The 16,218-nt window shown below is 38.1% G+C and overlaps 1 protein-coding gene across 1 annotated transcript in view; it reads right to left on the reverse strand.

Moving 5' to 3' along the window:
• inha (inhibin subunit alpha) overlaps positions 1 to 16,218 on the reverse strand; it is a 48,649-nt gene that overhangs the window by 19,071 nt on the left and 13,360 nt on the right. The gene's annotated exons all lie outside the window — the stretch shown is intronic.

Raw genomic sequence — 16,218 nt, forward strand, 5'->3', positions numbered from 1 at the left:
GGCCAAAGACGTAGTTAAGATCACTCGATATAATTTAAAAAGGATCGTTGCAAACATAACTGAAAAACATAACGTTGCAAACATAACCCTTCCGAGCAATGCATCGACATTTATCCTAATAATATCACACACTATACTACTAAATTCGCCAATCCAATCAATTTAAGAGGCTTTTGGGAGATGACTGGGGTGCAATATAATCATTTATTGTACTCATTAACAGAGCATGAATATCTATGTCACATTAACCTGAGGGATGGAAAGAAAACACAAACATTTACTTAAATATCAGTCATGGGTATTATAAATGTATTGAAGAACTGGTTAGTGAAATCAAAATACAATGAAAAAAATGGATATTGAAATGGAGATTACCTATAACCGATGAAAAATAAAATATGCATGGTGACCCAAAAATACTACAGTATACTTTCAAAGCTAATGGAATCTTAGCATATATGCTAAGTTTGACATTATTGAGTATCAATGAGTTGGTGACAGCTTTGTCCCATTACTGAGATGCGTACATATAAACAACATAGACAACATAGTCGTCATTATAACTTATGATAAGCCACATTATGTCCTGCTCACCAAGAACCACATTACCGATATAGTAAAGTCAAGGTTAAATCGGATCAGACCAAGCATATACCTTTTAGTTATGGGAAATTTATAGTTAAACCTTCTAAACATTCGTTCCGTCTGTAAAAATGATAGATGGGGATATGCTGATCCTATGTGGATTATTACACCCACCAGACTGGAAATGGCCTTCCTGGTTTTCACGGTGCACCCACCATGTATAGGGCAGGCCTAGGAGGTGTGTTCAAGGGCCTTTTTAGAATGGCAGTTCCGTTCCTGAAAAGAGGGTTCGCTATTGAAAAACCTCATTTATAAACAGCGGCCAAAGATATTGTAAGTGATGTAGTGAGCAACATTATGAACAAGACACAAACTCAGAAACAAGATGGATGAGATCTCACATGGATTGAGTGTAAAAAATCTAAAGGACCCCCCTGGACATCGACACACAATTCCAAAGATGCAAGGTAACTGAAATCAAGACCAGTGTGAAAAAGACCAAACAGGGAGACAACAAGCTTTGTTATATCTTTTACAAAAGAAAGCATCTGAACATTTTCTAACATCATGGTTTTTTACGCAGTCTATCCTCAGCGTGTACTAAGACAGAGTTGGATATTTTTACAATACCTTATACACAAACGAGTACCAAAAAGTACACTGTTGAAATACCTCCACTTTCTGCTCTGTACGGATAACTTTGATCAGCGATCCTACTGAGTTTTTACAGTTCATGTTCTCAGTTATTTACAACGTAAACCACTTCTCTTTTTTGAATGATGAGGTTACAATCATGACAGAATTGGTATAATTTAGAATTGGTATAATTTAGAATTGGTATAATTTAAAGTAATGCCTTTAGCTTTCATTGTTGTTTTTCCTTTTATTGTTTTGTAACCGTAGGTTTTAGGGCCTGCGTGGTGTTATGCAGACAATAGACTGATTAAACCCAGGAATGCTAATGTATTCATTGGTATTTTCACTACAGTACACTACACTATGCTAGATACTATATGCTAGACTTGAACTGTACAATTTGATGGATCGATTAAATAAGCGCTGTTTGTACACCGACACTGACAGCGTCATTTTTAAACATAAGGAAGGTGACTGGATGCCACCTCTGAGCGATTACTTGGGTGGACTTACCAGCCAAATAGATGATGGTGATCACATTTTAGAGTTCATAAGTGCAGGCCCTAAAACCTACGGTTACAAAACAATAAAAGGAAAAACAACAATGAAAGCTAAAGGCATTACTTTAAATTATACCAATTCTAAATTATACCAATTCTGTCAATTTGAAATTTGCTGACAGAGCTGGAGGACGAATGAGTGAAAAATCCAGACCAAATCAGTGAACTTATAACCTCGCATAACCAAATCGCACGAGATAAAAAGGGGTTTCATTTGAGAAACCATTCACAGTTAAAAAGGTTCAGGGTTGTGTACGATAACCGTGTTTTATGACCTGATTTCACAACTCTCCCTTACGGTTATTAAGACTTTTCATGTTTATATGTATGTGTGTATGTATGTAAGTATGTATAAAGTTTATTTTGTTTGTTTCTTTTGATGTGTTTTGAACATTAGTATTGGAAAATATGAATGTGTCTTTTGATGCGAGGATGCAACTGCCTTTTTCATGTATCATTTGTGGACCTAGTAATAGCCGAAAACCATATTTTATCAAAATGTTGTTGGAAAACTGTAAAGAGTTACTGCCAATAGTTCCAGAAAACACTGTCTGGTGTTATACATGTTGGCAACCTATGTACGATGTATTGATGAATGGAATAAATATACAATTTCTTCAAGGAATCCCTGATTCATTGTGTGATGAACTACTTCCACCCAGCAAAACAAACTTATTGGTAATCAATGACTTGACGATATCTACCAGTAAAAACGATGAAGTAGAAAAGGCTTTCACACCACAGAAATCTGAGCATCATCTATCTCATTCAAAACTTGTTTTCTCAAGGCAAAACTAGTAGAACGATCAAACTGAACACCAACTACATGGTTCTTTTTAAAAATCCTAGAGACAAATTACAGATTGGCATACTAGACCCTCAAATGTATCCGGGTAACAGCAAGTACTTTTTAGAACGTTTTCAAGATACCATCGCTAAACCTTATGGATATTTATTTGTTGATCTGAAAGCACAAACACCAGAAGAACTCCGGTCAGGGTTGTTTCCATGTGAGAATCTGGTTGTGTATGTTCCAAAAAAAAAAAAGAAAACTTTGAAGTATTGAAAACAATGTCTAATCGATTGAAAAATACCCTCCCATTGTTGATTTCATTATACCAGTCTCCACCACGAAGGAGAAAGCATACATTATGTGATCCACCCACAGAACTCATTCTCAGAATATGTGAACTAGCTTCAAAATAGCTCCGAGGGAAAATACCACTGACTTCAAAACAGTACTGGGTTTTAAAAAAACGGAAAAAATGGATCAAACTATTTGTGGATAAAAGAGCCCATAACCATCATGGGTGAGGAAGTTAGAATTGTTAATAACTACAAGTATTTGGGCGTATACTTAAATGACAGACCGGACTGGAGGACCAACACTGATGCTGTGTACAAGAAGGGAATGAGCAGACTCTACTTTCTGAGGAAGCTCAGATCTTTCAATGTATGCAACAAGATGCAGGAGATCTTCTACCAGTCTGTGGTGGCGAGTGCCATTTACTGTGCTGTGGTCTGCTGGGGCGGCAGCATCAGTGCCAGGGATACCAGCAGGATTAACAAGCTTATTTGCAAGGCTGGATCTATCATTGGACATAAACTGGAGACATTTGAGTCAGCGAGGAACAGGAGGTCACTGAACAAACTGCTCTCCATCATGGACAATCCGTCTCACCCACTCTACAACACACTACAGAGTCAACGGAGCTCATTCTCCAAAAGACTCATTCAAATTCGTTGTCACAGAGAACGTTACAGGAGCTCATTCTTACCATTCGCAGTAACATTGTACAACAGCTCACCTGTGTGTGACAGATGATAACACTTTCACATTACACTACTACAAGAAAGCGATCATTTAGAAAGCTGTCATTATATTCTACATTCTCAAGGTTCTTCATATTCATTATTAACTGCCAGTTTTCACAAGTGTACTTATGTAAATACTGATGTACATCTGGTTAAATCTACAACTGTGTTCCATATCTGCACTACTACATTTAATTTAACTTATTGTATTTTGTATTTTATATTTTGTGTGTGTACATGTTGTATCTTGTATCTTAACCATGCTGCTGTAACACAAGAATTTCCCCTATGGGATCAATAAAGTATATCTATCTATCTATCTATCTATCTATCTATCTATCTAAGAGCATCTGTAGAAACAGAAAGGAAAGCTATAAATCAATCTGGAGAATTTCTCCTGCCTTTGCTCAGTGTAGCCATTCCTTTAAGTAGCTTAATTGCCTCCCGTAACTATTAACATGGAGACTGCAGAGAAAATGTATTTAGTCCCTCAACAACAGCTTGATAAATTTATAAACATCACCACAGAGAATGAAAGCTTAAGAAAGACTGTTGAGAACAGATTTTGTCAAGGACTGGTCTGAATGAATATGAGAAAGTGAAACTCTCTACATCTAAACTTGGTTAAACTAGGAGAGCAGGAAACCACTCAACTGACCCTGTCCCTACCAAAAAATACCAGAAAACCAAACAGAAGCGCCAGTGACAGAAGGTCCACAACCTCCCAAAGACATAATTGTACATGAGGTGCTTGCTAACATTTCTGTGAGGAACAGAAGAAATGCTTCATTCATTATGGAAAAACTATTAAAATCTGGTGAAGATGCTTCATGGAATGATAACAGTGAATTTATTTTTAATGGAAAAACTATCAAAAGATCTCACATGGTGGACTTGCTTAAGAATCTCACAGCCCTTTAGGATGGAGAGAATTATTACAGACTGTAGCTAGTCTAAATATACCTTTTTCAGCAATACCTAATGGTGATGTCCGACGCAAAATATCTGCCATAAAAAAGATCTATAGACCTGTACCCTCAGGCATACCCCTCTCAACTAGTTTCCCCTTCTTCACCCCCTAAAAGTAAAGAGTATGATTCCATTTTTAAATCTCCCACTCTTGGTCTGGTGATTTTTGAAATGACTGATGTCTGTTGTAATGTATTTTATACCATTTATTTCAATAAAATAACTGTGAATCAACAACTTTCTTGTGAAACGTTGTAATTTATTACTCCGTTACACATGCAATTGAAACATATCTAGAGAGTTAACACATTGTACACATGTAAATGATTGCTTTTTATTTACTCTAGGATAAATTTTTTGAACAAAAGACCCTACAACATTATCATTTCTAGTTAAATCTTTGCATAGACATAATATGGTTAAACGAGTAACCTTTTGCTCTGTGACACAGAAAAAACACACAGTGTTGCCTGCAGCAAAAAGAAGTAAAATTTTGATCTTGTACAGGGTTATATTTTATTTTGCAACAGTTCTTTGTCAAAAAATAATTAACAGAGTCAGGAAAGAGTTTGCAATCTGGAGGGTTTCCGTACGAGTCAAAAAACTCTCTGGAGGTTTTCTCGTTAAGACATAAAGCTAAACAGTGCTCGCCCGACATGTGCCTCAGATGTGTATTCACGATGAAGAAAGCAGGAAACTGTCTCAGTGTATTCGTAGGTAGCTCGTCATAGACCATCACACAGCAAAATATTTTATCTATTTCAGGACAACTTCTCATAACCTCCATTAGTTCTCTGGTAGTCCATGTGTGTTACTGGTAATCGATGAGCGCGTTTCTTCGATTGTTTTTTTTTCTAGAACACTGTTCTCAGAAGCGCTTGTCGAAATCTGAGTTCCAAACGCATATTCCCCGACCTTATTAATGACAAATGTTGCCCACAATCATCATCAGGATTCAGGTTGAATGCAAATAAAGTATAACCTTTCAGATACTCTTCTCTGTTTATTGCCAACGCCTGATCCTTTAGCTCCTTTTCTGATGCTAAAATAAAAGAACGAAATTCGCAGACCACATTACCAGACTGGAAAACAGGGTGAAATGGTTTTGCATGATACTGCGTACCATCTACATAGAGTGCAATAAATTCTGCATCGTAATGTTTAAAATTAAAATGGTTTTTATTGTATGCTCTGCTGAAGGTGTCATTGTCTACCATCCCAAAGATAATGGCTTTAGGTAATGGTCGGAGGAAAAGATTCTCTTGTGAACAAATGTGGCTTCCTGCAGCTAGACCCTTTTTTTTAAGACCTTCGTTTCGACCATAAGGATCAGTGGCGTCCATATGCCCTGCTGTGTTTTTGTAGGATAATCCGGTGCAAAATCGTCTTTCCAGGGTATCTTTCCCTAGAAGACATTCAAAGGTAGTGCGGTATGGATATGCACTGCTAGATTGAGAAATAAGGCGATCCCCGAGCATGACATCCACTTGTGAAAAAAACAGATACTAATGGGTAGTTAACCACCCCAAGCTTTGCATCGTTAGCTATGTTGATGCTATCAGGGTTCACGATTTTACATGCTAGTTGTAAAAAAGTGTTGTTCAAGTTGAGGTAATCCTCACCGTTTCCAGCCACAAAGAACTCCATCGGGCCATTGTCCATCAGAGCAGAAAGTGGAGGTATTTCAACAGTGTACTTTTTTGTTACTCGTTTGGGTATAAGGTATTGTAAAAATATCCAACTCTGTCTTAGTACACTCTGAGGATAGACTGCGTAAGAAACCATGATGTTAGAAAATGTTCTTTTGTAAAAGATAGAACAAAGCTTGTTGTCTCCCTGTTTGGTCTTTTTCACACTGGTCTTGATTTTAGTTACCTTGCACCTTTTATTTGGAATTGTGTGTCGATGTCCAGGGGGGTCCTTTAGATTTTTTACACTCAATCCATGTGAGATCTCATCCATCTTGTTTCTGAGTTTGTGTCTTGTTCATAATGTTGCTCACTACATCACTTACAATATCTTTGGCCGCTGTTTATAAATGAGGTTTTTCAATAGCGAACCCTCTTTTCAGGAACGGAACTGCCATTCTAAAAAGGCCCTTGAACACACCTCCTAGGCCTGCCCTATACATGGTGGGTGCACCGTGAAAACCAGGAAGGCCATTTCCAGTCTGGTGGACGTAATAATCCATCAGTGTATCCCCTATCTATCATTTTTACAGACGGAACAAATGTTTAGAGGGTCTGAGGTGTAGTTTTTCTATAAATTTCCCATAACTAAAAGGTATATGCTTGTTCTGATCTGATTTGACTTTGATTACTATATCAGTAATGTGGTTCTTGGTGAGCGGGACATAATGTGGCTTATCATAAGTAATAGTGACGACTTTGTTGTTTTCACCCGTTATATGTAAGCATCTCAGTAACACGACAAAGCTGTCACCAACTCACTGATACTCAATAACGCCATTTTATATACATACGTTGTGTATCAAACCGAGCATATATGCTAAGTTTCCATTAGCTTTGAAAGTATAGTATTTTTGGGTCACCATGCGTATTTTATTTTTCGTCGGTTATAGGTTATCTCCATTTCAATATCCATTTTTTTCATTGTTTTTTTTATTCCACTAACCAGTTCTTCAACACTTTTATAATATCGATGACTGATATCTAAATGTTTGTGTTTTCTTCCATCCCTCAGGGTAATGTGACATAGATATTCATGCTCTGTAAATGAGTACCATGAATGATTATATTGCACCTCAGTCAATGCCATCTCCCAAAAGCCTCTTAAATCGATTGGATTGGCGAATTTAGTAGTATAGTGTCCGATCTTATTATTAGGATAAATGTCCATCGAAGCTTTGCGCGGAAAGGTTACAAAGAATCCACACTCTTCCATGGTTTAATGATTATAGATTTCAGTTATGTTTTAAATTTAATTCCTGGGATCCGTCCGAAGACATAGTTAACATCACACATTAGAATTTAAAAAGGATCGTTCCTTTTTAAATTCTAATGTGTGATGTTAACTATGTCTTCGGCCAGATCCCAGGAATTAAATTTATCAGGCCAACCCACCCATTTCACCAGACAGACTTTTTTCCAGTTTCAGGTCTTTTCAGACAGGATTTTCTCTACTTTGAATGCCATGTCCTTCCCAATAATAATCTTTTGTAATTCAGGTTCATAAAATGTTCCCTCCATTTTTTCACCATCATAGTCTTGTAATTTATATACCAGTGGATCTCTTGGTATCTGTTCAGAAATTCTAAAATATTCATTTGTAAAATTTTGTGCGTAACCTTTTTCAAACTGTGTTTTTAAACAGGAAATTCTAACATCATCACTGACTTTAAACTTGAATTTTAGTTTCATTTTTGGTGAAAATAGTCCATAGAGAGTTTTAAATATGCTGAAGGAATTGGCTTTGTTGACCTCGATGGGCTTCATTTTGATGCTGGAATGGTAATTGTGATTGTACGCTTGAACCAAATCCTGTACGATGTCTGTGTATTTTCTCATGTTAAAAGCTGAAAATTTCTCCACATCATGGTCTTTAGCGTTCTTTGAAGCTTTCACACACCGCTGCTTTTTGCCCCGTACCCATAGAAAAGTGAACAATGTTATGCTTTTTCATTAAAGTTTGAAAATGTTTGTTAAAAAACTCCTTCCCTTGGTCAGTTTGTAGTTTTTTGGGGACTCTACCTTCCTTTAGAATGGAATCAAAAGTTTTAGTTACCTCAGTTCCAGTCTTGTTTTGTAACACACATACCCATGCATATTTGGATAAAATATCTATACACGTTATCAAAAATTTCTCGTTGTCGTTACTCTCTGACGTTGCTTATATCTGCTAAATCAGCTTGCCATTGTTCATCAATGTTCTTTACAAAAACCTTGTTTCTTTTAAACTGTGTAGATGCTGGTTTATGTAGACTGTATGCATCTTGCTCTGCTAACCAGTTTTTTATCTCAGCATCATTAACTCTTTTACCTATTTTCTCAACAATAGCTCTTTGCAAACTCTCAACACCACCATACGACCCAGGGTCTGATGGCGTACAATACATATTCTTCATCAATCGTTCAGTCATTTTGGAGTATCAGAACAACAATGTTCATACGTAGGTATAGATTATGCATTTTATTTCAGAAGACTAATGACAAGAGTAAGGTTTACATTTTTATGCATTAAATATTCAATCAGGTAATCAAAGATTCAATCAGGTAATCAAAGCTATATCAACATTTTCCTAACTAAGCAATTTAAAAAACACCTATCGGATACATAGGTTAAGATGCATAATACATGACTAGTTTTGCATTCAAAAGGTTCAGCAAACATGGAAGATAAAACTTGTTGCACATAAATGTGCAAAGGACACACGGTATTTACACTGCACAAAGAATCCCAATTTTTTATAAATCTCGCACGTTGTTCATGAACATTTCTAATCAAAAAACAACTTCTATATCAGCAGGAAGATGATTAGTAAAAAAATACTTTGCTCGTTGAATCTCAGTTCAACAATTTGTTGGAGAGCAGAGGTGAACTCAGTCTTCAGTCTCCATTTAAGCATATGTTTTTAACATCCAGGGTGGGTGGGTGTGTGTTGTGGGAGGGTGGGTGCTTGTCTGTGTGTGTGTTTTGTTTGGGGTGGAGTGTGACTGACATTCATTTTCACTTATTTTTGGTGGGAAGCCTGGGCAAATGGAAGTTACATGCGTGTGACCCTTATACATTTGTTTTTATCATCCGGGGTGTGTGTTTGTGTTTATATATGTGGAGGCACATTCCCTTACACATATATTTTTAACATCCGGGGTGGGTGTTGTGGGAGGGTGGATGCTTGTCTTGTGTGTGTGTGTGTTTTTTTTGTTTGGGGTGGGGGGGTGGTTGACATTTATTATATAGTATTTATGGCGGGAAACTTGGGCAAATGGAAGTTACGTGTGTGTTTGTGTTTGTATATGTTTTTAACATACAGGGTGTGTGGGTGTGTGTTGTGGGAGGATGGGTGTTTGTCTATTTGTGTGTGTTGTTTTTTGTTTGGGGTGGGGTGTGATTGACATTTATTATATAGTATTTATGGCGGAAAACTTGGGCAATTGGAAGTTACGTGTGTGTGTCCCTTACACATATGTTTTTAACATCCGGGGTGGGTGGGTGTGTGTTGTTTGTGTGTGTTTGTGTTTGTATATGTGGGGGCACATTCCCTTACACATATGTTTTTCACTTCTGAGTTTCAAAACACATTAAATTAAGATTTTCAAATGAAGCATTTCATCATTAACCTTTAACATGTACATAACAACTGTGATGACATTTGACCTACACCTGTCAAGAGACATTTGTTGTGTCAAATTTTACGGTTATAATATATGCAGGGTATTCCTCTCTTTCCCGTGCTGTACATCAGCCGCAAGCTTTCGGTAAGGGAGACCAAGTACAGCACGATTGAGAAGGAGTGTCTGGCCATCAAGTGGGTGGTCCTCACCCTCTGGTACTACCTACTGGGGCACCCCATTACCCTCTGTATTCAGACTTAAACCTGAAATTGGGGGTGGCCTAAACCAGAATTTTTTGTTTTTTAATTCAGTAGGAACCCTACCACAATGCCCCCAGAAACACTATATTGATATCACAGAGATAGAAATTTCAGGAGTGTCAGCATGGTGTGTGAATTCTGGATCTGACAGTTCCTCATCCTCAGTTACATCACTCCAGTTCATAACTGGTCTAAGCTAGAGATGTGCACAGGACTAGCGTTATTATTTTTGTTTGTGCCTGCTTTCAGTATTTTGTAACAAACTGAGTTAATATTAATATTTCCTAAAAGATAAATGAATTAAGAGGCTAAAATAAACCACTGACCTAGTCAGTTACAGAGGATGAATGAATGAACGCAAAATGCATCGTGTAGCAAGTCATGTTCATGTTAATGAATATGGTCTTTCTTTGTTCCACAAGCTCATATCTCACTGCTTGTCCACATGAATGTGAAAACTTCCCACTCACATGACACTCACATTTTTTGTTTCTTCCTGTGGGATCCCAGTCCCAATTGCAAAAATCCCTGAATAGGGCACCTCCTAAAATCTGTATTTTAGAACACATTATCTGTTTATTCCAAATAATAGTTATGGATCTGAAAAAAGTAAGCATAGTATACTGGATGACACTTTGTTGTGAGCATCTTGTTTGCATGAACACATTTTATCATCAAAGAAGATTATATAAAAATTGCATGTGTTCTGTTTATGTATTTGACTTCTATCAGGCTGTTGTATGTTTAGAGGTTAAGGATCTGCCCAATGCTTAGAAAGTTGTGAATTCTAATCCTGCTGCCTAAGAGCTATCCCAACTACTTAAAGTTTATATTATAATACATCTCACTTGAAAATGTCTGTCAAATGAATAAAAACAGATAGAGTTTATGTACAGCTGTACACTGCAACATTGCTGTAAATTTTGTTTTTTCAGCTGATGCAGAATAAATAGAAGTCAGAAGAATTCTAAAGCCCTATATCCTAAATGGTTTAAATATGCTCATAAATGGTGGATTAGGATAAATCCGATATGGCCTAAAGTACAAAGAATGTTTTGGCTCACAAGCAGTAATTGGAGCTATTAATCAAATAAAGGTGGTGGGCAAGCAACTAGAGGTAGCAGTAACAGGTAGCAAGGCAATCCCAGAACAATTTTCACTTAGAACAAGTTTTTCTTTGCAGAAGTGATGCCGTTAGGATTAAAAATAATCCTCCTTGTAATACTCACACAAGGTATTACCTATTAAGTCTATTATTGTGGGAAGGCTCTAGATAACTTTGTGTATATTAAGACACCTACCCAAGATAGTTAATTCTAGCTTTTCTCCTTTTGAAACGGGTTTTGGGAATAATTTAATGATATTTGGAAACAACCTTGCTAAGCTAACTAGTTAAGCTAACTGGCCTTTAACACTGAGTTTAAAAAAAATGAAAAAGGATACAGCCATTTGTTTCATTTCTCCTGAATTTTTTTTAGGCAGTTTCACCACTGCTTACAACTGGACTAATAATTCCATCATTACATACATGAAATATGCCTGCAGTTGCTGATATTCCACAGAAATACTGTGTGTCATGGTTGTGCCTACTTTGGTGCAGGACTATGAGTCCCATCAGCCACTTCACTGCAACTGCATTGTCTTTTGTTGTCTCTATGTTTCGCTCTCTAGTCCAGTGTATGTCTTTTTGCCTTGTAACCATAGTTCATGTTTTGGTGTCTAAGTTTGTGCTGTCTGTATCATGTGTTTTTCATTAAAATAGAATTCTGCACATGCATCCGCCTCCTCTACAATTATTAATTGTTAGCTAGTTGGTATACACTGGCCAATATGCTGGGTTAATTTTATTGTGTAAATGCATCATTTTTCCTGCATTTCCTTGCATTAAATTCTAATAATCCTATTTATTAGGACACAAATTCTAATTCTAATAATCCTATTTATTACAACACAAAAATCTATGTTAAATTTATATTTGTGCCACAAACATTTTAAATGAATTTAAGAAATTCTTTAGGAAATACTTTATTTTATAAAAAGTACCAACATTTTCTTGCTAATTTTATAAAACATCATGAGTCACTCAAGCCAGAGTCTAGTCTCGTGAGAACTACATCACGCATCTTGCAGTGCAGTAATTACTGCAACTGACTGGGACTACCCTATTTAAGTGTGCAGGCGAAACTAGTGATACAAGTGCTGGTGATACAAGTGCTGTACATGCAATAACAGGGTGAAGCTTCAGGGTGGACCAAGGCCAAAACAATAAACAAAAGACACTGTTATAGGGAACTACCTGACCTACAAAAAAACACCAAAACAAAATACAGCATTACTTCCCTAACTCCCTAAGAAAAAACATAGATAAAACCCACTCCCAAAATAAATGGCAGCCGCACCCCTACTACTAGTGAAAACTAGCAAGAATAATATTTACAAATATACACCAGCTAGCAGCTATTTACAGACAGCAGAAGTGCAAAGGCGCAATCCAAGTTCAGAATCAAACAACAGTCAAGCAAGTCAAAACACAGGTCATACAAAAGAGGAATGGCAACATACAAAATGAGCAATGGCTCAAGCCGAGCTCCTGAGCTGAGCAGAGCGGAGCTTTAAATACCATCGCCTCTGGATGACATCATCGGAGATGGCAGCCACAAAATCTAGGCGTGGAGCAGCAGGGCAAGGTGGGCCGGACCGGATTCCGGATTGGCATACCTGGACAAATTGACACACACACAGGAGACACACACCACCAAGGCATACCGCAGGATACTGCAGGTCGTAACAAGCTACAACACAAAAATCTATGTTAAATTTATATTTGTGCCACAAACATTTTAAATGAATTTGGGAAATTCTTTATGAAATACTTTATTTTATAAAAAGTACCAACATTTTCTTGCTAATTTTATAAAACATCACGAGTCACTCAAGCCAGAGTGTAGTCCCGTGAGAACTACATCACGCATGTTGCAGTGCGGTGATTAAGACCAGGACAACCGTGAGTATGAACCATCGGGTCTAGCTGGAGAAGAGGAAAGACTGGTCATTTCAGAAATGGATGTGAGGAAGGTGCTACACAAAGTTAACACCAGAAAAGCATGCGGTCCAGACAACATCCCTGGACATGTGCTAAAAGTCTGTGCTAACCAACTAGCACCAGACTTTACCACCATTTTTAACCTCTCTGTCAACCAGAGTGTTGCCCCCACATGTTTCAAGTCCTCCACCATTATTCCTGTCCCCAAAACTGCCTATCTACCCTCCTGTAGCACTCACTCCTATAGTGATGAAGTGCTTTGAAAAGCTGGTTAGAAACTACATCTGCTCCCTCCTCCACAGCTGCCTAGACCCATTACAGTTTGCATACTGGTCCAACAGGTCCACAGATGACACCATCAACTACACCCTACACACTGCCCTCTCTCACCTGGACCAGAGGAAAGGAAACTATGTGCGAATGCTGTTTGTGGATTACAGCTCTGCCTTTAACACCATTGTCCCCTCGCACCTCGCACCTTTTTCCCCTCGCACCTCTTCAAAAAGCTCCAGGATGTGAGACATCTGCCACTGGATTCTGGACTTCCTGACCGGATGCCCCAAGGTGGTCAGGATTGGAAACCACATCCTGACCCTCAGCACTGGAGCTCCACAGGGCTGCATCCTCAGCCCGCTGCTGTACTCACTCTACACCAGCGACTGCACGGCCACGCACAGCTCCAACAGGCTGGTGAAGTTTGCCGATGACACACTGGTGGTACGCCTCATCACCAACAACGACGAGAAGACTTCCTTAGAAGAAGTGAATATCCTCTCCACATGATGTTGGAATAACAATCTCTCCCTGAATGTCAGCAAGACTAAGGAGATGATTATTGACTACAGGAAGAAGCAGGTGAGGAACTACAGCCCCCTGTTGATCAATGGGGCCACAGTTGAGAGGGTGAGCAGCTTCAAATACCTTGGGGTCCATCTCACAGAAGACCTCTCATGGACTACACACACAAACAGCTTGGCGACAAGAGTGCGCTAGCGTCTCTACCATCTACGACGTCTGGCCAGGTTCAGGGTCTCTCACAGGGTGCTGAAGACTTTCTACAGTGGGGCAGTGGAGAGTCTTCTCACCAGAAGCATTACCACCTGGTTCAGAGGCACCATGGCCAAGGACCAAAAGGTACTGTCCAGAGTGGTGAAGGCAGTGGAGAAGACCAACAGGACTTCTCTCCCCTTCATCACATACATCTACGACCAGTGATGCAAGACCAGGGCCAGGAGGATCGTAAAAGACCTTCACCACCCTGGAAACAGTATCTTCTCAGTGCTCCCATCAGGGAAGAGGTACCGGATCCTGAGAACCAACAAAGAGAGACTCAGAAGGAGTTTCTACCCTCAGGCAATCCAGCTACTGCAGCCACCTTCAGTTGCTGCTTGTTTATGGGTCTTTCTGGCTTCAGTCTTCAGTAAGTGTAAAGCATGCTCTATTGGGTTGAGATCAGGCGACTGACTTGGCCATTGAAGACTATTCCATTTCTTTGCCTTCAAAAAGTCTTGAGTTGCTTTCACAGTATGTTTAGGGTCATTATCCACCTGCACTGTGAAGTGGTGTCCTATCAGTTTTGTAGCATTTAGCTGAATGTGAGCGGAGAGTATAGCCCTATACACCTCAGAATTCATCTTGCTACTTCTGTCAGCAGTCACTTCATCAATAAACACCAGTGAGCCCCTTCCATTGGCAGCCATACATGCCCATGCCAGAACACTGCTTCCACCATGTTTGACACATGATGTGGTATATTTTGTATCATGAGCTGTTCCTTTCTTTTGCCATACTTTTCTCTTCCCATCGTTCTGGTACAAGTTAATCTTGGTTTCATCAGTCCAAAGAATCTTATTCCAGAACATGGGAGGCTTTTTTAGATGTTTTCTGGCAAAGTCTAATTTGGCATTCCTGTTCTTGAATGTTACCAGTGGTTTGCACCTTGTTGTAAACCCTGTGTATTTACATTCATGAAGGCATCTCTTGACTGTAGATTTTGACAATGATACGCCTACCTTGTCCAGGGTATTCTTGACTTCTGTTGATGTTGTGAAGGGGTTTTTCTTCACCAAGGAAAGGATTCTACGATCATCCACTTTAGTTGTCTTCCGTGGTCTTCCAGGTCTTTCGATGTTGTTGAGCTCACCAGTGCTATCTTTCTTTTTAAGAATGTACCCAACTATTGATTTGGCCACACCTAAGGTTTTTGCTATCTCTCTTATAGATTTATGTTGTTTTTTCAGCCTAATGATGGCCTCCTTCACTTGCATTGAGATCACCTTGGACTTCATATTGGTAGTTCCATTTGAACAGCTGCCAAATGCCAACTCAATACCTGATATCTCCTTCATTTGTCTTGAAGTAATGAGGGAATGGACCGCACTAGGTCAATTAACTTCTTTTCAGTCAATTGTCCAAATACCTTTGAGCCCCTGAAAATGGAAGTACTTTGCTTAAAATGGCTGTAATTCCTAAATGGTAAATGCCATATTTTTGTGGAACCTCTTAAAATAAAACTGAAAGTCTACACTTCAATCACATCATGACTGTTTTATTTCAAATCCATTGTGGTGGTGTATAAAGGCAAAATCACAAAAACTCTGTCATTGTCCAAATACTTCTGGACATTACTGTGTATATATATCTCGATAGATAGATGATAGATATAGTATATAGTTGGGAAAATAGTAAAACAGCCTTACAACCACAGGCTATTGCTTTAAGACTAGCCTCCACTCAAATTTTATTTCAATGAAACGTTTACCAATTTGTATATATTATTCATCAATCTTGGTGGAATTCAATATTTTAGTGAATCAAATGATCAAATATCTCACTGCAATATTGAGATATATTATATTTAATATTAATAATATTAAATCAGATTAATATTGATTAATATTTAATTATAATTAAATGTTTAATTTTTTTAATTATAATTCTGATAATGAGATTATTTAGTGATGACACAGATATGAAGGGTTAAAATATTATAAAATAAAACTAAACATGGTGTAAATTCTAATATTCTATAAATGTTTTTCCTGAATATTAAACAT

The sequence above is a fragment of the Pangasianodon hypophthalmus genome, chromosome 2, assembly GCF_027358585.1.
Source record: "Pangasianodon hypophthalmus isolate fPanHyp1 chromosome 2, fPanHyp1.pri, whole genome shotgun sequence".
Lineage (NCBI taxonomy): Eukaryota > Metazoa > Chordata > Actinopteri > Siluriformes > Pangasiidae > Pangasianodon > Pangasianodon hypophthalmus.